The 15,032-nt window shown below is 45.9% G+C and overlaps 1 long non-coding RNA gene across 1 annotated transcript in view; it reads right to left on the bottom strand.

Annotated features, from left to right (window-relative positions):
• Positions 1 to 12,593: 12,593 nt before the first annotated feature.
• LOC102443219 overlaps positions 12,594 to 15,032 on the bottom strand; it is a 10,955-nt gene continuing 8,516 nt past the window's right edge. The window contains exon 3 of the long non-coding RNA XR_330286.3: positions 12,594 to 12,678. This is a non-coding gene — a long non-coding RNA (uncharacterized LOC102443219). The remainder of the gene's footprint in view (positions 12,679 to 15,032) is intronic.

Below are 15,032 nucleotides of genomic sequence, written 5' to 3' on the forward strand. Positions count from 1 at the left end.
TCGATTCCGGGTCAGGGCACATGCCTGGGTTGTGAGCTCGATCCCCAGGAGGGGGTGTGCAGGAGGCAGCCAATCAATGTTTCTCTCACATATTCTCTCTCTCCCTCCCTTCTTCCTCTCTCTTTTAAATCAATTTAAAAAATATATTTTTAAAAAGAGAATCATTATAGCTTAAAAGGAATTTAAGAGATAAACCAGCCAAATCCAATGTATGAACTCTGTTGCTTGATTTAAACCACTACCCATAAAAACATATCTAGGAAACAACGGGGGAAATGGGATTTTAGGGGCTATTATAGAATCATGGATTTCTTCTAGGTTTGAAAATGGTAACTAAATAAACATGTAGTGATTTAAAGGAGTTCTTATCACGTAGAGATACATTCTGAAGAATTTATGAAGTAATATGAAATATATGATTTGCAATAGAATAATCCAGCAGGGGGCAGGGGAGGGGAGAGCAGAGACAAGCTTATCTAGAGGAAGTTGCACCTTTCTCAAAATACATGCTTCACATGATTGCAGTAAAAGCAGTTTGTCTAGAAACTGGGCCAGCCTGCAGTTTACTGGTGCTGATAAGAACATGAGGGGAGCCCTAGTCGGTTCGGCTCAGTGGATAGAGCCTTGGCCTGAGGACTGAAGGGGCCCGGGTTCGTTTCTGATCAAGGGCACATGCCCGGGTTTCGGGCTCGATCCCCAGTAGGGGGCGTGCAGGAAGCAGCCAATCAAAGATTCTTTCTCATCATTGATGTTTCTATCTCCCTCTCCCTTCCTCTCTGAAATCAATAAAAATATATTTTAAAAAAGAACAGGAGGGGACCTGCTGTTGGTCCACTGAGCGGTACTGACACTTGTTTATAATACAGTCATCCTCTTTATTTTTGAGTATATTGGAGTGAGGAAGTGAGGGCTTTGGAGCGAGGCTGCATGGTTCAAACCCTGCCTCGGACACTTTTTGTGCTTGTGACCTTGGTGAGTCACATTCCTGCTGTGTGCCTCAGTTTTCCCATCTGCCAAATGGGGGATAATAATGTCCGCCTGATAGGGCTGCTGTGAGAGTCACAGGTGTGAACACTTAGAACATGGTCCAGCATATCACCGGCACTAAGGAAAGTTAGTTCTGATTATTGCTATGAGGCAATATTTGAGTCTTCTCATGATTTTTTTTTAATTTTAATTTTTCACTTGTCTAAGCAGATCTGGATCCCCACCCACAGAATACCTGAGGGTTTTTTGTTTGTTTGTTTGTTTGTTTTAAATATCTTTATTTATTTCAGAGAGGAAGGGAGAGGGAGAGATAGAAACATCAATGATGAGAATCATTGATCAGCTGCCTCCCGCATGCCTCCTACTGGGGATTGAGTCCAGAACCCAGGCATGTGCCCTGCCTGGCCAGGAATCGAACTGTGATCTCCTGGGTCATAGGTCAATGCTCAACCACTGAGCCATGCTGGCCGGGCTGAGGTTTAAAAAAAAAAAAAAGATTTATTGAGATATAATTCACACACATTACACAGAATCCACCTATTTAAAGTGTACAGTTCTGTGGTTTTTATTGTCTCCATGGAGTGAGTTATGCACCATCACCCCAATCCGTTTTAGAACATTACCCCAAAACAGGGCACCGCTTCGAGAAAGGTGGGGTAGTGACTGGGAGCCCTCTGACTTCCCTTAGGACAGAGGGGTGGGCTGTGGGGGCCACCACCTCCCTGGGGCTTCTCTCCGGTGGGGCCAATGGCAGGTGCTGGGGTGTTCTTGCCGGCTGGCCCAGCTTCCAGACGCAATGCATTTCCTGCGATCGCGTGAAGTACACAGAAAGGTGCCCACAGACCTCAGTACCGCTTCTCTAGATCCATAAAAACCTGACACAACTTAATTTCCTCCTTTTTCTCAAGAGGGAGGGAGCGATCACCTCTACTGATGTGGAGGGTGTCAAAGTTGCTAGAGGGCCCACCCAGGGGCATTTAATGACCGGCCCCTGAAGGAAAGATGGAGAATGGCTCTAGGGTGTGCAGCTCAGCAGCCAGGGAGCTGGCGGTGACATTCACCAAAATGAGGGAAGTGAAGAGAGGCAGGAAGAAAAGGGGCGAAAGATAACTTTGGGATGAGGCTGAGCTGGGTCCCTGCTTTGAGAGCCCCACGGCCTTGAGTGAGTCACCCTGTGCCTGGTCTCCTGCTCTGTAAACTGGAGCCTGTGCGACCTGAAGGGTCTGCATGAGGGTCCTGGGGTCCTGGGGTCCTGGGGTCCTGGGGGCTGGCCCACAGCAGAGGCCCACGCCCAGTGTTTTTACAGTGGGGAGGGGGGGGGGTGAGGGGGGGAAAGGCTAGTTCCCTCTCTGGCTATAGATCCTGGGGAAAGTCCAGCCCAGCGAGTACCTGTCACGGGGGAGGGAGACAGACGCTGGAAAGGGAACTACCGTGACGGGGTTTCTAGGCTGGAGGAGAAGGGAGATTCCGAGGGTGAGGGAATGGAACCCATCACTCCCTGTCTGAAACCTGCCATGTCTCCACGGTATCATGCTCAGCCCCCTCCCCCAGGCCTGGTCTACCCCTTCTCTGCCCCTTTCCCACCACTTCCTCCCCTCCCAGGCCCCTGCCTTTGCCCTGGAGCTGTTCCCCCCTGCCATGTTCTTTCCAAGACTGGCTTCTTTGCATCCTCAGAGGGGCCCACCCTGAACCCCTCTAGATGCAGCCCAGCCCCCCCTCCCTCTTAGTCTCCTTCACATCACTTGTGAGAGCGTTTGTCCCTCTCTGAAATTCTATTGCACAAGCTGTTATTAACTACTTTTGTGTTCTCGTCTCCCCCTCTAGAACGTCAGCCCCATGAGGGCAGGGGTCTTGTTCACAGTCCACCCCCAGAACCGCCATGCACATCCTGAGTGGCTGAACCAGGTGGGCAGGGGCTTCCTGGGAGGAGCCTCAGGGTGCCCTGGGTCCCCAAGGAAGTCTGGGGAGGGCCCTGGGCACTTAGCCCAGAAGGCAGGGAGCTCCCAGAGGTGGTCACCCAGCAGCTCCAGGGGGGCGGGTCTCAAGATGTCTGTGTCCAGAGGGAGAAGGTCTGGCTCCTGAGTTTTCTGTGGGGACAGGATCAGCACCCTTCGTGCCCCAGGCCCATGGCTCTGGCTCTGCACTGGTTGGTGGCTGGTGGGTGGCCAGGGACCTGGCGGCTTCTTGGGCCTTGTTCCTGAGAGCAAGCTGCTCCCTGCTGGCCCGGACCAGCTCAGGTCGGACACCTGGGTCCTTCCTTTCCTCTATCTGCAGACCCAGTCCATGGCTGGGCCTGTCACGGGCTCTTTGCTAAAAGTCCACCGACTCCGCCGGACACGGTGCCTCTCAGTCTAAGTCACTCAGAAGCTGCAGGAGCCTCCTCCTGCTCGTCCAGCCCCTCTGAATTGTTCTCCACAGGCAGACACAGCCATCTTCCGAGGATGCCAAAACCCTTCGATGTCCTCGAATTGCTCTGAGGATAAAGCTCAGCCACCCTCCCACCCTAACCTCTGTGGCTCTGCTCTGTGTTCCCTGACCCCTGTGTCCTTTAACTCCTGGATCTTTCCTCTGCCTGGAAAGATCTTTCTGCCTCTCTCTGCCCAGTTGTTCTTTCTGAAACATCGCTTCTTCCAGTAAACCTCCTCAGACCCTTGGTCAGGACACATCCCCTCTGCTACACACTCCCATGGAGCCATGTTTGCCTTCAGGGACCATATGAGGTAGTTATATAATTACTTGTCTCACATCTGCCTACCCTTGGACTTCAAATGCCCCGGAGGCAGGAACCCGCTCTTCCGGGCCTCAGCTAGCATAGCAGCTGGTACATCAAAGTTTGGGGGCAGGGGGAGGCGTGTGACTTCCTTCCTACATTCATGCCTTTGCTCTCAATAAGCATTTACTACTGAGAATCCACTGTCGCTGGCTACAAAGTTGGCACAGATCAGATCCAGGCCCTCAGGGGTTTCAGCTTGTTGGGGACCCCAGAAGCTACAGTGAGACCTGGGCTGGGCTGGGCCACAGAGCAGGACTTCAGGGAAGGCATCCTGGGGCCGAGTCTTAAACAGTGGGTAGAAGTGTTCAAAGGGGGGAAGGGAACCCCAGGCCATGGGAACAGCCTGTGCCAAGGCCTGGAGGTGGGAGAAGACACGAGGTACCAGGGAAGTGCTGTGGCTGAGCGTGGATGCAATGGAGGGAGGGAGGGAGGAAGTGAGCGGGGGATATGACAGATGGAAAGGCTGAGGCCCATGAGTCTGAGCAGGAACTCAGGACCTGAGCTGCCTTCCTGCCCCAGCCTCTCACTCCCCTCCAGCCTCAGCCAGGACAGGTCAGGGCCTGCAGGAGACAGCTCACCAGCTCCAACCCCTCCCCTCAGGCCAGAGCAGCAGGGACAGGGCCTGGCCGGCGCCAGGGCAGTGTGGGTGGTTTTCCGTCCGTCCGTGCATCGGTGCATCGGGAATCAGGGAGCCCTGGGAGGCACCGGCTCTGCTAAGAAACACGTCTCATTTCCTTGCACACCCCTCTCAGCCAGAGTTCTTAACAAGTGCCCTGGCTGCCCATGTACCAAGCCCATGCCACAGACGGAGAAACAGAGGCTCAGAGAAGTGGAGTCTAAGAGCTGTGATGGGGCAAAGCCAGGCCTGAACCCACAGCTTGTATGGCTCAGAGCCCAGAACAATGTTCCCTGTCTCATTTCCTGTAGAACCCGTTCCAGGTGGGGCAAAGGCCCCTCCCGGAGTTGCAGGGCCCGCCAGGGTTCAGGACTATCTCACCAGCATCAGCTACCACATAAGGTGCTTCCGGGCCCCGTTGAGCGCTCTGCACATACAAACGACTCTGTCTCACCACAGCCTCAGAGGCAGGGACTATGCCCACCTCCATCAGCCCATTCCAGACTCATGGGAGTTCTCAACAGGGCGGGCACACCACCGGGAGCCCCAGCTTCTACAGAGGCCCCATGCGTGCCCTGGCAGAGCTCACTGGCTCAGGGTCCCCAGGAAAGGAGGGAGCAGCTGATCAGGGCACAGAGAGCCCTGGAGCTGGGGGTGGGCTGAGGTGCCAGATGTGCCCTCTACCCACCTCTCTCCTCACATGTGAACCTGCTAGCAGATGGGTTCCATCTTGATCCATCCTGGTTCATAGGTTGATGCTCAAACACTGGGCTCAAGATATATTTTCAAGTGAGGAAAGCAAAGAACAGCCATTGCACGTGTGGAATAGTACCACCTATGCATTTTAAAATGGGGATATAGCACTCACACACTCAACAGCAAAAACAAACAATCTGATTTTAAAATAGGCAGAGGATCTGAATAGACACTGGCCAATAGATACATGAAAAGATGTTCAACATCACTAATCATCAGAGAAATGCAAATCAAAACCACAATGAAACTGATGAACAAAATAAAACCAGAGACATTGAAGCATGCAACAGACTGATGTATTTCAGAGGTAAGGGGTGGGGCAGGAAGAGATTAACAAAAGAACTTATATGTACTGGTATATATACATAACCCATGGACACTAACAATAGTGCAGTGAAGGCCTGGGGAGCAGAGTGGAGGGGGTTATTGCGGGGGTGGGGGGGCATCTTAATACTTTCAACAATAAAGATAATTTTTTTTAAATTATAAAAAACACACAATGAGATATCACCTCACACCTGTATAATGGCTATTATAAAAGAGACAAGAAATAAATGTTGGTGAAGATGTGGAGAAATTGGAATCCTTGTGCAATGTTGGTGAGAATGTAAAGTGATGCAGCTATTATGGAAAAAAGTATGGAAGTTCCTTAAGAAATTAAAAATGGAATTACCATATGATCCAACAATTCCACTTCTGGGTATTTATCCAAAGGAAATGAAAACACTAACTTGAAATGATATCTGTAGCATCCCCGCCCCCCATGTTCATTGCAGCATTATTTACAACTAGGATTCATGCACCAGTGGGGTCCAGCAGCCTGGCCTGCACCCTCTCGCAATCTGGGACCCCTCAGGGGATGTCGGACTGCCAGTTTCGGCCCAATCCCCGCAGGCCTCTAGTATACATATAAGACCTTTGGTTAATCTCTTCCCGCCCTCCCCCACTCCCCTTCCCTCTGAGATTGATGGGTCTGTTCCATGTTTCCATGCACTGAGCGTCTTCCCCCTGGTGGTCAGTGAGCATCATAGCTACCGGTGGAATGGTTGAACAGTCGCTTAGGCTTTTATATATATAGATAGACAAGACATGGAAGCAACTTAAGTGCCCATTGATGGATGAATGGATTGAGAAAATATGGTATATATGTGTATGTGTGTGGAGGGTGTATATGTGTATATATATACATATAATGTGTATATGTACACATACACAATAGATTATTATTCAGCCATAGAAAGAAGGAAATCTTGCCATTTGCAACAAAATGGCTAAACATGGAGGGCATTATGTTAAGTGAGATAAACCAGATGGAAAAAGACAAATACCATGTAATCTCACTTATATGTGGAATCTTAAAAACAAAAAACAAAACAAAACAAAAAAACAACCCCTGAGCTTATACTAGTAGATACTGAGTACAGATTGGTGGTTGCCAGAGGGGAGGGTAGGTGGTGGATGAAATGGGTGAAGGTGATCAAAAGGTGCTAACTTCCAGTTATAAAATAAAGTCATGGGGATGTAGTGTATTGCATGATGACTATAGTGAATAATACTGTGCTGTAGATTTGAAAGTTGCTAAGAGTGAAGATCCTAAAAGTTCTCATCACAAGAAAAAAAATTTTTGTGACTATGTAGGGTGATAGATGTTAACTAGACTTATTGTGGTGATCATTTCACAATATATACAAATATCAAATCATTATGTTGTACACCTGAAATTAATATAGTTACATACCAATCATATCTCTTAAAAAGGCTGAAAAAAAGGGATATATTTATATATCTCTCCATCCATCTACCTGTCCATCCATCCATCCATCCATCCATCCACGTCCTGTGTTTGTACAGAATATCTCTGGAAGGACATAGAAGAGACAAGAATATCCCTTGCCCTAGTTGGTTTGGCTCAGGAAATGGAGTGTCAGCCTGCGCACTGAAGGTTCCTGGGTTCAATTCCAATCAAGGCCACATGCTCGGGTTGCTGACTGGATCCCCAGTGTGGGGCATGCAGGAGGCAGCAAATCAATGATTCCCTCTCATCACTGATGTTTCTATCTCTCTCTCCCTCTCCCTTCCTCTCTGAAAGCAATAAAAAATATATATTTTTAAAGTACCCCTGGACCCTACCCCCTTATGCTTCCCTCTCCTTTGTTTTACTCCCTAGAATGTATATGGCATATTATTCATTTCACATCTTTATTTATTGTCCATCTCCTCCAATAGAATGGAAGTCCCATAAGGGCAGAGATGTTTGTCTGCTGTGTTTGCCACTGTGATTCCCACACCAGTAGAGCGTTATCCTACACTGTAACCACCAACCATGAGTGGTGACTGAGCCCTTGAAATGGGGCTGGCTGGAACTGAGATGTGGTGTGGGAGTCAAACACACTTCGGGTTTTGAAGACTTGATGTGTGCTATAGACTGAATTGTGTTCCTCTCAAAATTCATGTGTTGAAGCCCTAACCCCTAGTTCCTCAGAATAGGACTGTATTTGGAGACAGGGCCTTTACAGAGGTGAATAAGGTAAAATCAGGCCATTTGTGTGGGCCCTAATCCAACCTGACCAGTGTCCTGATAAGAAAAGATTAGGACACAGGGAGAGGAACCAGGACATACACACAGAGATAAGACCATGTGAGGACAGAGCAAGAAGGTAGCCATCTGTAAGCCAAGGAGAGAGGCCTCAGGAGAAATCAGCACTGCCCACCTTGATCTTGGACTATGGCCTCCAGAACTGTGAGAAAATTAGCATCTGTTGTTTAAGCCCAGTCTGTGGTATTTTGTTGTGGCCATCCTAGCAAACTAGTACACTATAAAAAATCATTAGTATCTCATTAATAATTTTTATATTGGTTCCATATGCTGGATTTGGATAAGCTGGGTTAAAGAAATATATTATTAAAATTTATTTTTTGTTTCTTTTTACTTTTTAGATACGGCTCCTGGCTTGTGTCATATTTCTATTGGACATCATAGCCTAGCATGGTGCCTGGTGCATAGTAGGTGCTCAACAAATATATGTTGAATAAATAAATTAAATAGCTGTCCTTGAGAAGTGACTGGAGAAAAGGAGGGAGGGAGACTGGCTTTTCGCTGTATTCCCTTTGATTTGCCAGGAATGAGTATCTCCTTTAAAAATAAGAGGTCTACAATGGAGTATAATAAACACACCCCATTGTGATGGCGATATATTAAGACAAGATAACAGTTGCATCATATACTAAGAGATGCTTCTTACATGTATGGACATAACAGTGGGCCACCAGGTGCCCTCAGACGGATGACTGTGTCAGCAAGGAACAGCCCAAAAGCTGTGACTCTCAGATGACAGGAGGGATTCCTCTTCACACCCCAGGCTCAGTCAGGGAAGCAGTCCCCCCAAGGTCCCCGCACAAGCCCCTTTCCCAGGATGAACAAAACAGGGCTGCTCAGGGACTTCACTGTCAATGAGCTAAGGCCCCTGCTCCCTCTAGCCCTCCTGCCTGCTGCTGGGTTTGCTTTGTCCATCTGTAAAATAGCACACTGGGCTCACTCCATTTGTTTTTAACTTCCTACTCTGGAAATTTTCAAACATATACAAAAGCAGAGAGAATAGTAAAGGGAGCCTTCAGGCACACAGCCCCTCCCCTCAACAACCATCAGCTCACGGCCAATCACTCTGTTCCGCACGTAACCCTCCCCGCCCTGCTGATTTTAAAGCAAATCCCCAACAGCATATCACTGTGGCTGTAAGTAGTTCAATATGTTTCTCTAAAAGATAAAGCCTCTTTATTAAAACATAGCCACAATACCATTAGCACCCCAAATAAAAGTGAATAATAGCAGGGTCCCCTTGGGGTTTACATTTCCCAAAGGTCAACTTTAAAAACAAACAAAGAGTTAACATTTTCAATTCAGGATCCAAACAAGGTCTCACATTAAAATCGGGTTATATGTTCTTTAAATGTCTTTTTAAAAAAATATGTCTTTATTGATTTTTTTTTTTAGAGAGACGGGAAGGAAGAGGGATAGAGAGATAGAAACATCGATGAGAGAGGAACATCGTTGATCAGGGCTGCCTCCTGCATGCCCCACACTAAGGACCTAGGCCACAACTCAGGCATGTGCCCTGACCGGGAACTGAACCAACAGCTTCCTGGTTTGACACTCAATCTCAGCCATACCAGTCAGGTCTTAAATATCTTTTAATGTAGACTCTAGATTACTCCCACCTAGTAGGTCCCTCTATCCCCCTAGCCTGTCTCTTCCCCTTCTGCCAATATCCATCCTATTAGTTATCTATTTGCTGCATAATGAATTACCACCAAACTTAGTGACTTAAAACAACAAATACTTGTTATCTCAGTTTCTGTGAGGCAGGAATCTGGGCTGACTTCCTCCAGCTCAGGGTCCCACACCAGCTGCAATCTAGGTGCTGGCGGGGCGGTGGTCTTGCCTGCAGGGTAATGGGGAAAGGATCTGCTTCCAAGCTCACTCAGTAGATGTTGGCAGCATTTGGTTCCTTGCCATGCAGGTCTCTCCAACAAGGCACCTTGTCGACCCATGAACCAGAAGGTTACAGTTCAATTTCGGTCAGGGAACATGCCCGGGTTGTGGGCTCAATCCCCAGTCGGGAGTGTGCAGGAGGCAGCTGATCAATGATTCTCTCTCTTCATTGATGGTTTCTATCTCTCTCTTTCTCCCCTCTCCTCTCTCTGAAGTCAATAAACACATATTTTTTAAAAAGTGGAGTCTCACCTTGAATGTGGACTAGACTTAGTGACCCACTTCTAATGAACAGAATATGGTACAGTGACAGATGATGACTTCTGTGACTAGGTCATGAAAGGCATTCTTCTTGCTCTCTATGTAGACCCGCTCAGGCAAGGGGAAGCCAACTACTGTGCTGTGCCACTTGTTGGAGAGGCCCTCGTAGTGAAGAACTGAGGCCTCCTGCCTATAGCCATGTGAGTGAGCCTCGTGGGCGTAGACCCTCCAGCCTGCCAAGCCTTCATGTGACTGCAGCTCTGGCTGGCATCTTGAATGCAATTGCACGACAGACCCTGAACCAGAACCACCCAGCTGAGCTGCTTCTGAATTGCTGACCAACAGAATCTATAAGAAAAATCAGTGTCTGCTAAGTGTTGGGGTAATTTGTTATGCAGCAACAGAAACGAATACAGGCCATAATTCAAACTCGGGTCTGTGATTCCAGGGGCTCCACTCTTACCCCTGCCCTTCGTCAGGGCCTTCTAACAGGCAAAAAAGAGATAGGAGCTTTGTTCAGTTTCTGGCATGGGGGTGCATGAGCCTCCACCCCAGCCATGGGCAGACCTGGGGAGTCCTCTGCCCACCACCCGTGCACCAGCCTGATCCTGGGAGGTCTCTGTTTTTCCCGGGGACCTGAGACTGTAGGTGTTATGGATGCCAGACTGACCTGATCACCACTGCAGGTGGCTGGGCACATAGTAGGTGTTCAATAAAAAGTTGTTCCACGAATAATCACCTTTAACCCGCTTTTATGGGGGGATATATTGTCTTATTAAAAGCCATTTTTGCAGGGGGTCTGTCTCTCCCAGGGGGCTACAAACGCGCTGAGGGGTCACACAATCTCCATATTCCCAGCAGGGCCTTGGGAGACAATCATTGAAAGAGCAAATGTAACAACAGCGACTCCATGATCAAGGCCACTTGGGCTACTCATGTCTCTTATGTGGGTTATTTCTAAATCTTTTAGCAAGGCAAGGCCAGTTATTCCCATTTTATAGATAAGGACATTGAGGCTCAGAGAAGGTAACTGGGAAGTGGCAGAGCTGGGCTCCAATGCAGCTCAAAGCCCTTTGTCCGAGTCGCCCTCCAGTGGGAAGCCACAGCCCTCAGATCTAGAGAAGAGGGTTGCTTGTGTTCAGGCTCAGCTGTGGATAAAAGCCCCTGAGAGCTGGGCCTAGGGAATAATGCCTGCCTGACCACAAAGCAACCTCAGGCCCAGGATGGCAGCTGTGAATAATGGATGACACCAGGGGGGGTAGGGGAAGGAACTATTGTGGCCAGTGATTCATCTCCACAGTGCCTGGCCAACTACCTGTGGAGGGGGAGGATGGATGGACTTCCCCACCAGACCAACATCCTCCTTTCCTTCCCAGCCTCGCTCCAGCCTCAGAGTCAAAGGCAGGGCCCACGAGGGAATTGGGGGTCAACCCCACTGCCTACCACTCCCCCCTTTTCAATTTCCAAACCCTTCCTCCTGGAGAAGCAGCCATTTCTCCCCCCAGCCCAGGGGACTGGATTCTGGAAGACGGAGGAAGGGGAGGGAAATGGTTTTGATGTGTGGTGGTGATGGGTGAGGGACCTATTCATCCTATATGAGATGCATCTGTAAAGTGTAGAAAATTCCATCTACTTCACACTGTTGTCAGGGGTTGAGTTAATAACATATGTAAAGTGCTTAGCACATCACCTGGCACATAGTAAGTGTAAATGCTAGTTAGTGTTCTTATGCTGTGGATCTGGCGATGCGGGAAGCATTCTGCATAACTTATTTCATGTAATCCTCATGGCAACCCAAGGCAGTATCTAGTATAATTCCCATTTTACAGATGAGAAAACTGAGGCTCTCAGAGATAAAGTTAAGATCTTAGACAGTCCATTGAGGATTTAAACTCAAATCCAATGAGCAACTTCCAGTACACTAAGAGTTCTAGTCAATTATCCTGTCCCACCATCCTCAAAATATATTTGTCCCCTATAAAAACTCCTAAGATTATACAACCAATCACTCATTACACAAATATCAACTCCAGATTAAGAACTTACATGCCCAAACAAACAAATAAAAAAACAACACTTTAAAATCTTTAGTGGAAAGTATAGGTAAATATCTTTTAGACCTTAATGTTGGGAAAGATGGCAGATTATGAACTTAAATGTCAAAAGCAAAGCTTCAGAAAATATAGGTGAATACAATTTAGACATTAGGGTTGAGAAAGTTGTTCAGCATCATTATGATCAAGTAAGTGCAGATTAAGATCTCTACCAATAATAATTTTACATTCAACTGGCAAACATTTTAAAATTTAATTATACCAAATAAAGGAGAGGGCATGGATCTTACAGGTTGTTGGTGGCAGTGTAATTAGTACAGCCCCTTTGGAAAGCAGCTTGCTATTATCTCCTAAAGGTGAACATTCACATATTCTGAGTCCCAGTGATTCCACATCTAGGTAAACACTCTAGAGCAGGGGTAGGGAACCTTTTTCTGTCAAGGAAAATTTGGATATTTATAACATTATTCACTGGCCATACAAAATTATCAACTTAAGAATTAGCCTGCTATATTTGGTCAAACATTTAATAAACTCACCCTTAATGCCTTGGCAGGGCCAGGCCAAATGATTTCATGGGCCTTCTATGGCCCGCAGGCTGGGAGTTCCCCACCCTGCTCTAGAGCAACCCTTGCACGCATGCAGCAAGAGCCACTTACCCGAATGTTCATTTTAGCAGACGCCGGGACACACCCAGAGGCCATCTATATGAGAGCAGATGGTACAACTGTGGTGCAATGACCTGGTAGAATATGACACAACAGTTAAAACAAGTGAAGCACAGTATGGGTCAGTCTTAACTATATACTATTCCATGAAGAAATGAAGTCCCAGAATAAATATAAGATTCATACAGCGTATACTCATTTTTGGTTGTCTGGATTCTCTTTGTTGCAGATTGGATTGTGTCCTCAAAGAACTATGCTGGAGTCCTAATCCCCAGGAACTATAAATGTGATCTTATTTGGAAATAGGGTGTTTGCCGATGTGATTAGTTAAGTTTAGAAGAAGTCATATTGCAGCGGTTCTCAACCTGTGGGTCGCGACACCTTTGGGGGTCGAACGACCCTTTCACAGGGGTCGCCTAAGACCATCGGAAAACACATATATAATTACATATTGTTTTTGTGATTAATCACTATGCTTTAATTATGTTCAATTTGTAACAATGAAATTGGGGGTCACCACAACATGAGGAACTGTATTAAAGGGTCGCAGCATTAGGAAGGTTGAGAACCACTGTCATACTGGGTTAGGGTGGGCCCTAAATCCAATGACTGGTATCCTTATAAGAAAAGGAGAACATTCTAGCCATAGCAATTAGGCAAGAAAAAGAAATAAAAGGCATCCAAATTAGAAAGGGAGAAGTAAAATGATCTCTGTTTGCAATGACACGATCTTATATACAGAAAACCCAATTCCACCCAAAGGCTGATAGAATTAATAAATAAATTCAGTAAAGTTGCAGGATATAAAATCAACAAAAGTTATTTGTGTTTCTATACACTAACAACAAACTATCTGAAAAAGAATTTAATAAGACAATCCCATTTTTAATAGCATCAGAAACAATAAAATACTTAGGGATAAATTTAACCAAGGAAGCGAAAGACACTGAACACTATAAGACATTGATGAAAGAAATTAAAGAAGATACACAAAAATGGAAAGCTATACCGTGTTCTTGGATTGGAAGAATTAATATTGTGAAAATGTCCATACTACCCAAAGTGATTTATAGATTCAGTGAAATTCCTCTCAAAATTCCAATGGTATTTTTCACAGACATAGAAAAAAAAACTATCCAAAAATATGTATGGAACCACAAAAGACTCCGAATAGCCAAGGCAATCTTGAGAAAGAAGAACAAAGCTGGAGGCATCACACTTCCTGTTTTCAAGCTATATTACAAAGCTGTACTAATCAAAGTAGCATGGTACTGACATAACAAAAAAACACATAGACTAATGGAACAGAATAACAAGCCCAGGCATAATCCCATGCATATATGGTCAATGAGCACACAATGGAGAAAGAACAGTCTTTTTAATAAAGGGTGCTGGGAAAACTGGATACCCATGTGCACAAAAATGAAACTGGACCCCTGTCTTAGATCACTCACGAAAATTAACTCAAAATGGATCAAAGATTTAAATGTAAAGCCTGAAACCATAAAACTACTAGAAGAAAACATATGGAAAAAGAGTCTTGACATTGGTCTTGGCAATGATTTCTTGGATAAGACACCAAAAGCTCAGGCAACAAAAGCTAAATTAAATAAGTGGGACTACATCAAACTAAAGAGCTTCTGCACAGCAAAGGAAACAATTAATAAACTGACAAGGCAACCTACAGAATTTGAGAAAATATTTGCAAACCATATATCTGATAAGGGGTTAATATCCAAAAGAATTCCTAGAACTCAATAGCAATAAAAGCAAATAATCTAATTTAAAGCCCTAACCGGTTTGGCTCAGTGGATAGAGCGTCGGCCTGTGGACTGAAAGGTCTCAGGTTCGATTCCGGTCAAGGGCATGTACCTTGGTTGCGGGTACATCCCCAGTAGGGAGTGTGCAGGAGGCAGCTGATCGATGTTTCTCTCTCATCAATGTTTCTAACTCTCTATCCCTCTCCCTTCCTCTCTGTAAAAAATCAATAAAATATATTTTTAAAAAATGGACAAAGGACCTTAATAGATATTTTCCCAAAGAAACATTCAAATAGCCAATAGGTACATGAAAAGGTGCTCAACATCACTAATCATCAGGGAAATGCAAATCAAAACCCCAATGAGATATCACCTCACATTTGTTAGAATGATTATTATCAAAAAGACAAAAGATAGCAAATGTTGGTGAAGTTGTGAAGAAAAGGGAACCCTTGTGTATTGTTGGTGGGAATGTAAATTGGTGCAGCCATTATGGAAAATGGTATGGAGGTTCCTCAAAGAATTAAAAATAGAATTACCATATGATTCAGCAATCTCACTCTTGAGTATATATGTGAAAGAAATTAAATCAGTATCTTGAAGAGATATCTACTCTTTCATATTCATTGAAGCATTATTCACAATAGCCAAGATATGGAAACAACCTA

The sequence above is a fragment of the Myotis lucifugus genome, unplaced genomic scaffold, assembly GCF_000147115.1.
Source record: "Myotis lucifugus unplaced genomic scaffold, Myoluc2.0 scaffold_176, whole genome shotgun sequence".
Taxonomy (NCBI): Eukaryota; Metazoa; Chordata; class Mammalia; order Chiroptera; family Vespertilionidae; genus Myotis; species Myotis lucifugus.